Source organism: Anomaloglossus baeobatrachus, chromosome 4 (assembly GCF_048569485.1).
Source record: "Anomaloglossus baeobatrachus isolate aAnoBae1 chromosome 4, aAnoBae1.hap1, whole genome shotgun sequence".
Taxonomy (NCBI): domain Eukaryota; kingdom Metazoa; phylum Chordata; class Amphibia; order Anura; family Aromobatidae; genus Anomaloglossus; species Anomaloglossus baeobatrachus.
The window spans coordinates 647506141-647519371 of NC_134356.1; the positions used below are offsets into that span (position 1 = coordinate 647506141).

At 39.0% G+C, this 13231-nt stretch overlaps 4 non-coding genes across 4 annotated transcripts; all 4 read left to right on the top strand.

Moving 5' to 3' along the window:
- Window positions 1-2055: 2055 nt before the first annotated feature.
- Window positions 2056-2127, top strand: TRNAE-CUC (transfer RNA glutamic acid (anticodon CUC)). The gene has a single exon. It is a non-coding gene; the product is annotated as a tRNA-Glu (tRNA).
- A 5766-nt stretch (window positions 2128-7893) lies between these two features.
- TRNAE-CUC (transfer RNA glutamic acid (anticodon CUC)) lies at window positions 7894-7965 on the top strand. Its single transcript has one exon. It is a non-coding gene; the product is annotated as a tRNA-Glu (tRNA).
- A 1802-nt stretch (window positions 7966-9767) lies between these two features.
- On the top strand, window positions 9768-9839 carry TRNAE-CUC (transfer RNA glutamic acid (anticodon CUC)). Its single transcript has one exon. It is a non-coding gene; the product is annotated as a tRNA-Glu (tRNA).
- A 1790-nt stretch (window positions 9840-11629) lies between these two features.
- On the top strand, window positions 11630-11701 carry TRNAE-CUC (transfer RNA glutamic acid (anticodon CUC)). The gene has a single exon. It is a non-coding gene; the product is annotated as a tRNA-Glu (tRNA).
- The last annotated feature ends 1530 nt before the right edge of the window (window positions 11702-13231 follow it).

Below are 13231 nucleotides of genomic sequence, written 5' to 3' on the forward strand. Positions count from 1 at the left end.
AGACAAGATGGAGACAAAATCTCCAAAGAAAAGTGCCACATGTGAGGATCACAATCATGACCTTAAGAGTTTGAGATTGACGCGCCACCTATTGTGCTAACAAGGAAAGCTTCTGTTGCAAACGTGCAGAAGTTGCTTACTCAAAGAAATAAAGTTCTTTTTTTCCACATCATCGACTACACAGCACAACATTTCCCATATGGTCTAGCGGTTAGGATTCCTGGTTCTCACCCAGGCGGCCTGGGTTCGACTCCCGGTATAGGAATGCAAATTTTTCTGTGCTTGTTTCGACATTCAAAGGCCGACGCAATTGGTTGGCCATTGTGGCCTGTCATTTGACCTAAAATTTCCTTACTTATCCATAGAATATTGGAACTGAATGGTAAAGTTTCTAGGCTCTCCTGCCAAAGATAATGAGTAAACTACATACCGTCTGAGGAAAAAACTTACAATCTTCAGTATATTGAATTGACCTGTTAACTCCAGCTCAAATGAGGCAGGGTTCAACTACTAAAATGAAAAACAGCTTTTTAGTGAAGGCAACACTCTTTTTTTTTTTTTTTAAAACCCTATATGTTTTCTGCAACTCTGTGGAATATCCCATATTAATTAGCAAGCAGTTTTCTTAGTTTACTGGTTCAATTCCTGATAGGGGACTGCCACTTTTTTCTGCAATAGTTCCTGCATTCAAAGGTCGACACATACCTTGCAGACAAAGTTAGTTTAGATTAAAATTGCTCTTTGCAGCGAAAAATGCTGACCACAAGAGCTTTTAGCTATTCATTCCATTCTGTTGCTCAAAAAGCCATTTGAGCTCATATCGGAAATCATTCTTACCTTCGACTTCCAAATTCTTGGTGTCAAGAGACTCAAACCCCTCGATATATTATTGTTGATTTTTGGTACTCAGTGGAAACAAATGTGGCTCTCTAGACAAGATGGAGACAAAATCTCCAAAGAAAAGTGCCACATGTGAGGATCACAATCATGACCTTAAGAGTTTGAGATTGACGCGCCACCTATTGTGCTAACAAGGAAAGCTTCTGTTGCAAACGTGCAGAAGTTGCTTACTCAAAGAAATAAAGTTCTTTTTTTCCACATCATCGACTACACAGCACAACATTTCCCATATGGTCTAGCGGTTAGGATTCCTGGTTCTCACCCAGGCGGCCTGGGTTCGACTCCCGGTATAGGAATGCAAATTTTTCTGTGCTTGTTTCGACATTCAAAGGCCGACGCAATTGGTTGGCCATTGTGGCCTGTCATTTGACCTAAAATTTCCTTACTTATCCATAGAATATTGGAACTGAATGGTAAAGTTTCTAGGCTCCCCTGCGAAAGATAATGAGTAAACTACATACCATCTGAGGAAAAAACTTACAATCTTCAGTATATTGAATTGACCTGTTAACTCCAGCTCAAATGAGGCAGGATTCAACTACTAAAATGAAAAACAGCTTTTTAGTGAAGGCAACACTCTTTTTTTTTTTTTTTAAAACCCTATATGTTTTCTGCAACTCTGTGGAATATCCCATATTAATTAGCAAGCAGTTTTCTTAGTTTACTGGTTCAATTCCTGATAGGGGACTGCCACTTTTTTCTGCAATAGTTCCTGCATTCAAAGGTCGACACATACCTTGCAGACAAAGTTAGTTTAGATTAAAATTGCTCTTTGCAGCGAAAAATGCTGACCACAAGAGCTTTTAGCTATTCATTCCATTCTGTTGCACAAAAAGCCATTTGAGCTCATATCGGAAATCATTCTTACATTCGACTTCCAAATTCTTGGTGTCAAGAGACTCAAACCCCTCGATATATTATTGTTGATTTTTGGTACTCAGTGGAAACAAATGTGGCTCTCTAGACAAGATGGAGACAAAATCTCCAAAGAAAAGTGCCACATGTGAGGATCACAATCATGACCTTAAGAGTTTGAGATTGACGCGCCACCTATTGTGCTAACAAGGAAAGCTTCTGTTGCAAACATGCAGAAGTTGCTTACTCAAAGAAATAAATTTCTTTTTTTCCACATCATCGACTACACAGCACAACATTTCCCATATGGTCTAGCGGTTAGGATTCCTGGTTCTCACCCAGGCGGCCCGGGTTCGACTCCCGGTATGGGAATGCAAATTTTTCTGTGCTTGTTTCGACATTCAAAGGCCGACGCAATTGGTTGGCCATTGTGGCTTGTCATTTGACCTAAAATTTCCTTACTTATCCATAGAATATTGGAACTGAATGGTAAAGTTTCTAGGCTCTCCTGCCAAAGATAATGAGTAAACTACATACCGTCTGAGGAAAAAACTTACAACCTTCAGTATATTGAATTGACCTGTTAACTCCAGCTCAAATGAGGCAGGATTCAACTACTAAAATGAAAAACAGCTTTTTAGTGAAGGCAACACTCTTTTTTTTTCTTTTTTTTTTTTTTTTTTAAACCCTATATGTTTTCTGCAACTCTGTGGAATATCCCATATTAATTAGCAAGCAGTTTTCTTAGTTTACTGGTTCAATTCCTGATAGGGGAGTGCCACTTTTTTCTGCAATAGTTCCTGCATTCAAAGGTCGACACATACCTTGCAGACAAAGTTAGTTTAGATTAAAATTGCTCTTTGCAGCGAAAAATGCTGACCACAAGAGCTTTTAGCTATTCATTCCATTCTGTTGCACAAAAAGCCATTTGAGCTCATATCGGAAATCATTCTTACCTTCGACTTCCAAATTCTTGGTGTCAAGAGACTCAAACCCCTCGATATATTATTGTTGATTTTTGGTACTCAGTGGAAACAAATGTGGCTCTCTAGACAAGATGGAGACAAAATCTCCAAAGAAAAGTGCCACATGTGAGGATCACAATCATGACCTTAAGAGTTTGAGATTGACGCGCCACCTATTGTGCTAACAAGGAAAGCTTCTGTTGCAAACATGCAGAAGTTGCTTACTCAAAGAAATAAATTTCTTTTTTTCCACATCATCGACTACACAGCACAACATTTCCCATATGGTCTAGCGGTTAGGATTCCTGGTTCTCACCCAGGCGGCCTGGGTTCGACTCCTGGTATGGGAATGCAAATTTTTCTGTGCTTGTTTCGACATTCAAAGGCCGACGCAATTGGTTGGCCATTGTGGCTTGTCATTTGACCTAAAATTTCCTTACTTATCCATAGAATATTGGAACTGAATGGTAAAGTTTCTAGGCTCTCCTGCCAAAGATAATGAGTAAACTACATACCGTCTGAGGAAAAAACTTACAATCTTCAGTATATTGAATTGACCTGTTAACTCCAGCTCAAATGAGGCAGGATTCAACTACTAAAATGAAAAACAGCTTTTTAGTGAAGGCAACACTCTTTTTTTTTCTTTTTTTTTTTTTTTAAAACCCTATATGTTTTCTGCAACTCTGTGGAATATCCCATATTAATTAGCAAGCAGTTTTCTTAGTTTACTGGTTCAATTCCTGATAGGGGAGTGCCACTTTTTTCTGCAATAGTTCCTGCATTCAAAGGTCGACACATACCTTGCAGACAAAGTTAGTTTAGATTAAAATTGCTCTTTGCAGCGAAAAATGCTGACCACAAGAGCTTTTAGCTATTCATTCCATTCTGTTGCACAAAAAGCCATTTGAGCTCATATCGGAAATCATTCTTACCTTCGACTTCCAAATTCTTGGTGTCAAGAGACTCAAACCCCTCGATATATTATTGTTGATTTTTGGTACTCAGTGGAAACAAATGTGGCTCTCTAGACAAGATGGAGACAAAATCTCCAAAGAAAAGTGCCACATGTGAGGATCACAATCATGACCTTAAGAGTTTGAGATTGACGCGCCAACTATTGTGCTAACAAGGAAAGCTTCTGTTGCAAACGTGCAGAAGTTGCTTACTCAAAGAAATAAAGTTCTTTTTTTCCACATCATCGACTACACAGCACAACATTTCCCATATGGTCTAGCGGTTAGGATTCCTGGTTCTCACCCAGGCGGCCTGGGTTCGACTCCCGGTATGGGAATGCAAATTTTTCTGTGCTTGTTTCGACATTCAAAGGCCGACGCAATTGGTTGGCCATTGTGGCCTGTCATTTGACCTAAAATTTCCTTACTTATCCATAGAATATTGGAACTGAATGGTAAAGTTTCTAGGCTCTCCTGCCAAAGATAATGAGTAAACTACATACCGTCTGAGGAAAAAACTTACAATCTTCAGTATATTGAATTGACCTGTTAACTCCAGCTCAAATGAGGCAGGATTCAACTACTAAAACGAAAAACAGCTTTTTAGTGAAGGCAACACTCTTTTTTTTTCTTTTTTTTTTTTTTTTAAAACCCTATATGTTTTCTGCAACTCTGTGGAATATCCCATATTAATTAGCAAGCAGTTTTCTTAGTTTACTGGTTCAATTCCTGATAGGGGACTGCCACTTTTTTCTGCAATAGTTCCTGCATTCAAAGGTCGACACATACCTTGCAGACAAAGTTAGTTTAGATTAAAATTGCTCTTTGCAGCGAAAAATGCTGACCACAAGAGCTTTTAGCTATTCATTCCATTCTGTTGCACAAAAAGCCATTTGAGCTCATATCGGAAATCATTCTTACCTTCGACTTCCAAATTCTTGGTGTCAAGAGACTCAAACCCCTCGATATATTATTGTTGATTTTTGGTACTCAGTGGAAACAAATGTGGCTCTCTAGACAAGATGGAGACAAAATCTCCAAAGAAAAGTGCCACATGTGAGGATCACAATCATGACCTTAAGAGTTTGAGATTGACGCGCCAACTATTGTGCTAACAAGGAAAGCTTCTGTTGCAAACGTGCAGAAGTTGCTTACTCAAAGAAATAAAGTTCTTTTTTTCCACATCATCGACTACACAGCACAACATTTCCCATATGGTCTAGCGGTTAGGATTCCTGGTTCTCACCCAGGCGGCCTGGGTTCGAGTCCCGGTATGGGAATGCAAATTTTTCTGTGCTTGTTTCGACATTCAAAGGCCGACGCAATTGGTTGGCCATTGTGGCCTGTCATTTGACCTAAAATTTCCTTACTTATCCATAGAATATTGGAACTGAATGGTAAAGTTTCTAGGCTCTCCTGCCTAAGATAAAAGAATTAAAGAGGGTAGGTAGTGATGAGGCATTATATAATTATAGAAAATTAAATAAAATATGTAAAAAGCAAATTAAGTTAGCAAAGTTTGAGACAGAGAGACTCATTGCGAGAGAAAGTAAAAATAATCCTAAAATATTCTTTAACTACATAAACAGCAAAAAACTGAAAAGCGATAGTGTTGGCCCCCTTAAAAATAGTCTTGGTGAAATGGTGGAAGGGGATGAGGGTAAAGCTAACCTGCTGAATGACTTTTTTTCTACGGTTTTTATACAAGAAAATGCCATGGCAGATGACATGACCAGTGATGCCATAAATTCACCCTTGAATATTACCTGCTTAACCCAGCAGGAAGTACGCCACCGCCTCGAAATCACTAAGGTTGACAAATCTCCGGGCCCGGATGGCATACACCCCAGAGTACTACAGGAATTGAGTTCTGTGATAGATAGACCATTATTTTTAATCTTCTCAGATTCCTTAATAACAGGGTCGGTACCGCAGGACTGGCGCATAGCAAATGTGGTGCCAATATTCAAAAAGGGGACAAAAACTGAGCCGGGAAATTATAGGCCGGTAAGTTTAACCTCTACGGTTGGTAAAATCCTTGAGGGTTTCTTGAGAGATGCTATACTGGAGTATCTCAAGAAAAATAACCTTATGACAGAGTATCAACATGGGTTTATGAGGGATCGATCCTGTCAAACTAATTTGATCAGCTTCTATGAAGAGGTAAGTTCAAGCCTGGACCAGGGAAATGCAGTGGATGTTGTGTATATGGACTTTTCAAAAGCTTTTGATACGGTGCCACACAAAAGGTTGGTACATAAAATGAGAATAATGGGGATAGGGGAAAATATGTGTAACTGGGTTAAAAACTGGCTCAGTGATAGGAAACAAAGGGTGGTTATTAATGGTACGTACTCGGACTGGGTCTCAGTTCATAGTGGGGTACCACAGGGGTCAGTATTGGGCCCGCTTCTTTTCAACATATTTATAAATGACCTTGTTGGGGGCATGCGGAGTAGAATTTCAATATTTGCAGATGATACTAAACTCTGCAGGGTAATCAATACAGAGGAGGATAATTTTATATTACAGGGAGATTTATGTAAATTGGAGGATTGGGCTGAGAAGTGGCAATTGAAGTTTAATGTAGATAAATGTAAGGTCATGCACTTGGGTAGAGGGAATAACATTTATGATTATGTACTTAATTGTAGAACACTGGGTAAAACAGACACAGAAAAAGACTTGGGTGTATGGGTGGATGGTAAACTTCACTTTAGTGGACAGTGTCAGGCAGCTGCTGCCAGGGCTAATAAAATAATGGGATGTATTAAAAGAGGTATAAGTGTTCATGAAAAAAATATAGTTCTACCTCTGTACAAGTCACTAGTGCGACCGCACTTAGAATACTGTGTACAATTCTGGTCACCGATATATAAGAAGGACATAGCTGAACTGGAGAGGGTGCAGAGAAGAGCGACCAAGATTATTAGAGGAATGGGGGGGCTGCAATACGAAGACAGGTTATTAAACTTGGGGTTATTTAGTCTGGAAAAACGAAGGCTTAGGGGAGATCTAATCACAATGTATAAATATATGAGGGGACAGTACAGAGACCTTTCCAAAGATCTATTTACACCTAGGCCTGCGACTGGAACACGGGGGCATCTGCTACGTCTTGAGGAAAGAAGGTTTAATCATAATCACAGACGAAGATTCTTTACTGTACGAGCAGTGAGACTATGGAACTCTCTGCCGCATGATGTTGTAATGAGTGATTCACTACTAACATTTAAGCAGAGACTGGACGCCTTTCTTGAAAAATTTAATATAACCAGTTATGTATATTAGATTTTATGACAGGGTATTGATCCAGGGAACTAGTCTGATTGCCGGATGTGGAGTCAGGAAGGAAATTTTTTCCCCATTGGAACTTGTTTGCCACATTGGGGTTTTTTTGCCTTCCTCTGGATCAACATGTTAGGCTACGGGTTGAACTAGATGGACTTAGAGTCTCCCTTCAACCTTAAAAACTATGATACTATGATACTATGATAATGAGTAAACTACATACCGTCTGAGGAAAAAACTTACAATCTTCAGTATATTGAATTGACCTGTTAACTCCAGCTCAAATGAGGCAGGATTCAACTACTAAAATGAAAAACAGCTTTTTAGTGAAGGCAACACTCTTTTTTTTTCTTTTTTTTTTTTTTTTTAAAACCCTATATGTTTTCTGCAACTCTGTGGAATATCCCATATTAATTAGCAAGCAGTTTTCTTAGTTTACTGGTTCAATTCCTGATAGGGGAGTGCCACTTTTTTCTGCAATAGTTCCTGCATTCAAAGGTCGACACATACCTTGCAGACAAAGTTAGTTTAGATTAAAATTGCTCTTTGCAGCGAAAAATGCTGACCACAAGAGCTTTTAGCCATTCATTCCATTCTTTTGCACAAAAAGCCATTTGAGCTCATATCGGAAATCATTCTTACCTTCAACTTCCAAATACTTGGTGTCAAGAGACTCAAACCCCTCAACATATTATTGTTGATTTTTGGTACTCAATGGAAACAAATGTGGCTCTCTAGACAAGATGGAGACAAAATCTCCAAAGAAAAGGGCCACATGTGAGGATCACAATCATGACCTTAAGAGTTTGAGATTGACGCGCCACCTATTGTGCTAACAAGGAAAGCTTCTGTTGCAAACGTGCAGAAGTTGCTTACTTAAAGAAATAAAGTTCTTTTTTTCCACATCATCGACTACACAGCACAACATTTCCCATATGGTCTAGCGGTTAGGATTCCTGGTTCTCACCCAGGCGGCCCGGGTTCGACTCCCGGTATGGGAATGCAAATTTTTCTGTGCTTGTTTCGACATTCAAAGGCCGACGCAATTGTTTGGCCATTGTGGCCTGTCATTTGACCTAAAATTTCCTTACTTATCCATAGAATATTGGAACTGAATGGTAAAGTTTCTAGGCTCTCCTGCCAAAGATAATGAGTAAACTACATACCGTCTGAGGAAAAAACTTACAATCTTCAGTATATTGAATTGACCTGATAACTCCAGCTCAAATGAGGCAGGATTCAACTACTAAAATGAAAAACAGCTTTTTAGTGAAGGCAACACTCTTTTTTTTTTTTTTTAAAACCCTATATGTTTTCTGCAACTCTGTGGAATATCCCATATTAATTAGCAAGCAGTTTTCTTAGTTTACTGGTTCAATTCCTGATAGGGGACTGCCACTTTTTTCTGCAATAGTTCCTGCATTCAAAGGTCGACACATACCTTGCAGACAAAGTTAGTTTAGATTAAAATTGCTCTTTGCAGCGAAAAATGCTGACCACAAGAGCTTTTAGCTATTCATTCCATTCTGTTGCACAAAAAGCCATTTGAGCTCATATCGGAAATCATTCTTACCTTCGACTTCCAAATTCTTGGTGTCAAGAGACTCAAACCCCTCGATATATTATTGTTGATTTTTGGTACTCAGTGGAAACAAATGTGGCTCTCTAGACAAGATGGAGACAAAATCTCCAAAGAAAAGTGCCACATGTGAGGATCACAATCATGACCTTAAGAGTTTGAGATTGACGCGCCAACTATTGTGCTAACAAGGAAAGCTTCTGTTGCAAACGTGCAGAAGTTGCTTACTCAAAGAAATAAAGTTCTTTTTTTCCACATCATCGACTACACAGCACAACATTTCCCATATGGTCTAGCGGTTAGGATTCCTGGTTCTCACCCAGGCGGCCTGGGTTCGAGTCACGGTATGGGAATGCAAATTTTTCTGTTCTTGTTTCGACATTCAAAGGCCGACGCAATTGGTTGGCCATTGTGGCCTGTCATTTGACCTAAAATTTCCTTACTTATCCATAGAATATTGGAACTGAATGGTAAAGTTTCTAGGCTCTCCTGCCTAAGATAATGAGTAAACTACATACCGTCTGAGGAAAAAACTTACAATCTTCAGTATATTGAATTGACCTGTTAACTCCAGCTCAAATGAGGCAGGATTCAACTACTAAAATGAAAAACAGCTTTTTAGTGAAGGCAACACTCTTTTTTTTTCTTTTTTTTTTTTTTTTTAAACCCCTATATGTTTTCTGCAACTCTGTGGAATATCCCATATTAATTAGCAAGCAGTTTTCTTAGTTTACTGGTTCAATTCCTGATAGGGGAGTGCCACTTTTTTCTGCAATAGTTCCTGCATTCAAAGGTCGACACATACCTTGCAGACAAAGTTAGTTTAGATTAAAATTGCTCTTTGCAGCGAAAAATGCTGACCACAAGAGCTTTTAGCCATTCATTCCATTCTTTTGCACAAAAAGCCATTTGAGCTCATATCGGAAATCATTCTTACCTTCAACTTCCAAATACTTGGTGTCAAGAGACTCAAACCCCTCAACATATTATTGTTGATTTTTGGTACTCAATGGAAACAAATGTGGCTCTCTAGACAAGATGGAGACAAAATCTCCAAAGAAAAGGGCCACATGTGAGGATCACAATCATGACCTTAAGAGTTTGAGATTGACGCGCCACCTATTGTGCTAACAAGGAAAGCTTCTGTTGCAAACGTGCAGAAGTTGCTTACTTAAAGAAATAAAGTTCTTTTTTTCCACATCATCGACTACACAGCACAACATTTCCCATATGGTCTAGCGGTTAGGATTCCTGGTTCTCACCCAGGCGGCCCGGGTTCGACTCCCGGTATGGGAATGCAAATTTTTCTGTGCTTGTTTCGACATTCAAAGGCCGACGCAATTGTTTGGCCATTGTGGCCTGTCATTTGACCTAAAATTTCCTTACTTATCCATAGAATATTGGAACTGAATGGTAAAGTTTCTAAGCTCTCCTGCCAAAGATAATGAGTAAACTACATACCGTCTGAGGAAAAAACTTACAATCTTCAGTATATTGAATTGACCTGATAACTCCAGCTCAAATGAGGCAGGATTCAACTACTAAAATGAAAAACAGCTTTTTAGTGAAGGCAACACTCTTTTTTTTTTTTTTTAAAACCCTATATGTTTTCTGCAACTCTGTGGAATATCCCATATTAATTAGCAAGCAGTTTTCTTAGTTTACTGGTTCAATTCCTGATAGGGGACTGCCACTTTTTTCTGCAATAGTTCCTGCATTCAAAGGTCGACACATACCTTGCAGACAAAGTTAGTTTAGATTAAAATTGCTCTTTGCAGCGAAAAATGCTGACCACAAGAGCTTTTAGCTATTCATTCCATTCTGTTGCTCAAAAAGCCATTTGATCTCATATCGGAAATCATTCTTACCTTCGACTTCCAAATTCTTGGTGTCAAGAGACTCAAACCCCTCGATATATTATTGTTGATTTTTGGTACTCAGTGGAAACAAATGTGGCTCTCTAGACAAGATGGAGACAAAATCTCCAAAGAAAAGAGCCACATGTGAGGATCACAATCATGACCTTAAGAGTTTGAGATTGACGCGCCACCTATTGTGCTAACAAGGAAAGCTTCTGTTGCAAACGTGCAGAAGTTGCTTACTCAAAGAAATAAAGTTCTTTTTTTCCACATCATCGACTACACAGCACAACATTTCCCATATGGTCTAGCGGTTAGGATTCCTGGTTCTCACCCAGGCGGCCTGGGTTCGACTCCCGGTATAGGAATGCAAATTTTTCTGTGCTTGTTTCGACATTCAAAGGCCGACGCAATTGGTTGGCCATTGTGGCCTGTCATTTGACCTAAAATTTCCTTACTTATCCATAGAATATTGGAACTGAATGGTAAAGTTTCTAGGCTCTCCTGCGAAAGATAATGAGTAAACTACATACCATCTGAGGAAAAAACTTACAATCTTCAGTATATTGAATTGACCTGTTAACTCCAGCTCAAATGAGGCAGGATTCAACTACTAAAATGAAAAACAGCTTTTTAGTGAAGGCAACACTCTTTTTTTTTTTTTTTAAAACCCTATATGTTTTCTGCAACTCTGTGGAATATCCCATATTAATTAGCAAGCAGTTTTCTTAGTTTACTGGTTCAATTCCTGATAGGGGACTGCCACTTTTTTCTGCAATAGTTCCTGCATTCAAAGGTCGACACATACCTTGCAGACAAAGTTAGTTTAGATTAAAATTGCTCTTTGCAGCGAAAAATGCTGACCACAAGAGCTTTTAGCTATTCATTCCATTCTGTTGCACAAAAAGCCATTTGAGCTCATATCGGAAATCATTCTTACATTCGACTTCCAAATTCTTGGTGTCAAGAGACTCAAACCCCTCGATATATTATTGTTGATTTTTGGTACTCAGTGGAAACAAATGTGGCTCTCTAGACAAGATGGAGACAAAATCTCCAAAGAAAAGTGCCACATGTGAGGATCACAATCATGACCTTAAGAGTTTGAGATTGACGCGCCACCTATTGTGCTAACAAGGAAAGCTTCTGTTGCAAACATGCAGAAGTTGCTTACTCAAAGAAATAAATTTCTTTTTTTCCACATCATCGACTACACAGCACAACATTTCCCATATGGTCTAGCGGTTAGGATTCCTGGTTCTCACCCAGGCGGCCCGGGTTCGACTCCCGGTATGGGAATGCAAATTTTTCTGTGCTTGTTTCGACATTCAAAGGCCGACGCAATTGGTTGGCCATTGTGGCTTGTCATTTGACCTAAAATTTCCTTACTTATCCATAGAATATTGGAACTGAATGGTAAAGTTTCTAGGCTCTCCTGCCAAAGATAATGAGTAAACTACATACCGTCTGAGGAAAAAACTTACAACCTTCAGTATATTGAATTGACCTGTTAACTCCAGCTCAAATGAGGCAGGATTCAACTACTAAAATGAAAAACAGCTTTTTAGTGAAGGCAACACTCTTTTTTTTTTCTTTTTTTTTTTTTTTTTAAAACCCTATATGTTTTCTGCAACTCTGTGGAATATCCCATATTAATTAGCAAGCAGTTTTCTTAGTTTACTGGTTCAATTCCTGATAGGGGAGTGCCACTTTTTTCTGCAATAGTTCCTGCATTCAAAGGTCGACACATACCTTGCAGACAAAGTTAGTTTAGATTAAAATTGCTCTTTGCAGCGAAAAATGCTGACCACAAGAGCTTTTAGCTATTCATTCCATTCTGTTGCACAAAAAGCCATTTGAGCTCATATCGGAAATCATTCTTACCTTCGACTTCCAAATTCTTGGTGTCAAGAGACTCAAACCCCTCGATATATTATTGTTGATTTTTGGTACTCAGTGGAAACAAATGTGGCTCTCTAGACAAGATGGAGACAAAATCTCCAAAGAAAAGTGCCACATGTGAGGATCACAATCATGACCTTAAGAGTTTGAGATTGACGCGCCACCTATTGTGCTAACAAGGAAAGCTTCTGTTGCAAACGTGCAGAAGTTGCTTACTCAAAGAAATAAAGTTCTTTTTTTCCACATCATCGACTACACAGCACAACATTTCCCATATGGTCTAGCGGTTAGGATTCCTGGTTCTCACCCAGGCGGCCTGGGTTCGACTCCCGGTATAGGAATGCAAATTTTTCTGTGCTTGTTTCGACATTCAAAGGCCGACGCAATTGGTTGGCCATTGTGGCCTGTCATTTGACCTAAAATTTCCTTACTTATCCATAGAATATTGGAACTGAATGGTAAAGTTTCTAGGCTCTCCTGCGAAAGATAATGAGTAAACTACATACCATCTGAGGAAAAAACTGACAATCTTCAGTATATTGAATTGACCTGTTAACTCCAGCTCAAATGAGGCAGGATTCAACTACTAAAATGAAAAACAGCTTTTTAGTGAAGGCAACACTCTTTTTTTTTTTTTTAAAACCCTATATGTTTTCTGCAACTCTGTGGAATATCCCATATTAATTAGCAAGCAGTTTTCTTAGTTTACTGGTTCAATTCCTGATAGGGGACTGCCACTTTTTTCTGCAATAGTTCCTGCATTCAAAGGTCGACACATACCTTGCAGACAAAGTTAGTTTAGATTAAAATTGCTCTTTGCAGCGAAAAATGCTGACCACAAGAGCTTTTAGCTATTCATTCCATTCTGTTGCACAAAAAGCCATTTGAGCTCATATCGGAAATCATTCTTACCTTCGACTTCCAAAT